Below are 3,072 nucleotides of genomic sequence, written 5' to 3'. Positions count from 1 at the left end.
ATTTTTGATGCTTATCGTCTCTAAATTGACTAGCCCGAATCTACGGGTGTTACATTACCCCCGGTCCACTAACTAATAACAGCACTCGGCTTACCCCTGATCCACTAACCAATAACAGCACTCGGAGAAATTAGACTGAAAACCAAACCTTGGCACAAGGTCTTCCTGTTACGAGTTTCCACTCACCCCAACTTGAGGTATGGTAGAATCTGACAACTTCACAATCCTTCGATACTCAGACTAACTTGAACTCCACCACTTGACCCCCAATCATTGATATCCTGATACATAAGAGAATATGAACCCACACAACATTCATAAATTTCAATACGCATACAATCGACGACAAAGATAATTAATCCATTCATAACAAGAAATCAATTTAAACAGAGCTATATAAGATAATTCAATTCAACTGATCATCCAAACACAACAGGAATTACATATGAATACCGATATTGCAGCAATTGCTAAATAGAAGAACTGTTAACTCAAATTTCAGTCTCTGGGACTTCGGGCGTCCCACGACGACTGTTGGGTAACTGCCAAGCTAGGGGTATAGGATCCAACACCTCACCGAAAGCGAGAAAATGACAACGAGCTCTGATGTGGCCTTCCTGTCCGCAATGGAAACAAACCTGCGTACTCCGCCTATAATCTCTACCAAAATGGTCCTCCTCGCCACACCTGTTACATACAAAAGATCTGCACCTCCCCTCAGCTAATCCCAAACTCCGGCCGACGTACTTGAATCGCTTGGCTGATGGCGGATATTGTCCTGAAGTTGTCCCTTCCTCCTTCTACTGAGTCTCTAACTCAATCTCCCTCCTCCTGACGCTTAACTGCATCTCATTTAAGGTTTGGTACTGCTAAGTAGATATAAACTCTCAAATCTTCGTCTTGAGTATACTCAAATATCGCGACATTTGTGCCTACTCTGAAACGGTGTACTCAGGGCAGAAAAGAGCTCTATCCGTAAACTTCTTTGTGATATCCTTCACCGGCTCAGTCGTCTGCTTGAGCGACAGGTACTCCTGTACCAGTCGCTCCCACTCCACAAGAGGAACATAATCTGCTCAGAACATAACCAGAAATTGCTCCCAAGTTACTGCGGCTCGTTTGGCCTGCAAAAATCCCTGGGTCACAAACTTCCACCAATCCTTTGCGCCCCAACAAAGAAGATTCAGCGCAAACTTCACCTTCTAGCCCTCTGGACATGAACACGTGAAGAAACATCCATCTACATTAGAAATTCGTCTCGAAGCGATAATCGGGTCCCTGTCGCCTCTAAACTCCATAGGCTTTGTATAACTAAACTCTCAGTACTGCATTGCCCCGCCTCCCTGAGATCCTGCAATGGTGACAGTTGTTGTGGCTACGGTAGCAACTACCTATGTGACGGCGGCATATCACTGGTCAAACTCATCAATCAACACGATCTTGACTAACCCAAACAACTTTGGAGTCGCCTCCCTGATCACCTCGGCCACTCCGACAACAATGATCCCGCAAATTTCCTCCTCACTCAGACCTTCTCTCATAGTGTCACCAAATTTTGATCCTGAACCTTCAAAAGCCACCATGCTGAAAATATACCAAGGAAAGATCAAACATCAAAACACAGTGCTCAACACACCAGGCCACACTCCTATTAGTTCCTTAGTAGCCTCAAGCTTCTTACTGAATCTCATATGGATCCCGTGCTTTCAATAGTACTATAAAGTCCCAAAAATTAAGACTAAACATTTCGATTTTTAAATTAATAAAACCATTATCCAAAACAACATCATAGAAATCATGATGAATCAAGTGTATCAATCAACATCCAAGTACATCAGAGTAATATAAAATGCGGAACAATGTGGTGTGTGCACTGCAATCATCCCGTACTCTTCCCATTCGAACCAGAAGTACCTGAAACATAAACTGAAAACCATAAGCACAAAGCTTTGTCAATTCCCCAAAATACCACATACCATACATATCAAACATATAATGGGCTCCACTTGTCATCGGGCCCCGCCTGGCATCGAGCCCCGCTCGGAACAGGTCTGTCAGTCATCAGGCCCCGCCTAGCATCGGGCCCCTCCCGGTATACATACAACATATAAACACATGCATAAAAATCACAAAGATAAATAGCAGACAATATAATCATCAGGCCCCGCCCGGTATACATATAAACACATAACACATGTAAGAGTCACGCAGACAACTAACATCCTACACATAATAAACCATAGGTTGACATTGGTGCCTTTGACCCGCTAAACACGGTGAGGAAACTCACCTCAAGCTGTAGAATCTCTTAGATAAAATCTCAATCTGCTGGTCTGGAAAAACCCCGCGCTAACATCATCAAATAATATCCAATTAATAATTGGATCTCGACCCATAATCAAGAATCTAAGTTACTTGTCCAATATCCAGGGTAAACGACCATTTTACCTATTTTCTTACTTGGCCCATAACCAAGGTCCAATCCATTTGCTCAAAAGGCACAAATTCTTAAATGGCATCCCAAGGCTCAGTAAGGCCCAACTTCTAAATTGGGCCCAAAAATCATCATCGACCTAATCCTAAGGAAGTTCATAGTCTATCCATGTCCTAAAGTCAGAAGTCCAATGGCCCAACAAGGCCCAAACCCTAAAAGCCTAAAATATGGCCCAAACTGAGGAAATCAACCGAAAAGTCAAACATCTGAGTATGTTGGGTGTTTCCTAGGAAATATGTTTCCGAGGAATTTCCTAGGAAACATTTCCGAGGAATTTCCTAGGAGATATTTTTCGAGGAATTATGTTTCCGAGGAATTTCCTGTGAAATTTTTTTCCAAGGAATTTCCTAGGAAATATATTTCCAAGAAATTTCCCTGTAACATACTTTGTTGACAGCTTTTCGTGACACTTTTCGTGACGGTAAGTTCCTAGGAATTTCCAAGGAACTGTGCATCTATAAACAATAAAAATGCAAAAAAAAACATATTTTTATGCTAAAAACGTAGAAAAAATCTAATAAAATTAACAAAATTTTATTACAAATTCATACACAAAAACAATAAACATAAATCTAAAA

This window comes from Lactuca virosa, chromosome 3 (genome assembly GCF_052849685.1).
Source record: "Lactuca virosa cultivar CGN04683 chromosome 3, Lactuca_virosa_CGN04683_v6, whole genome shotgun sequence".
Taxonomy (NCBI): Eukaryota; Viridiplantae; Streptophyta; class Magnoliopsida; order Asterales; family Asteraceae; genus Lactuca; species Lactuca virosa.
This window is presented reverse-complemented; position numbering follows the sequence as displayed.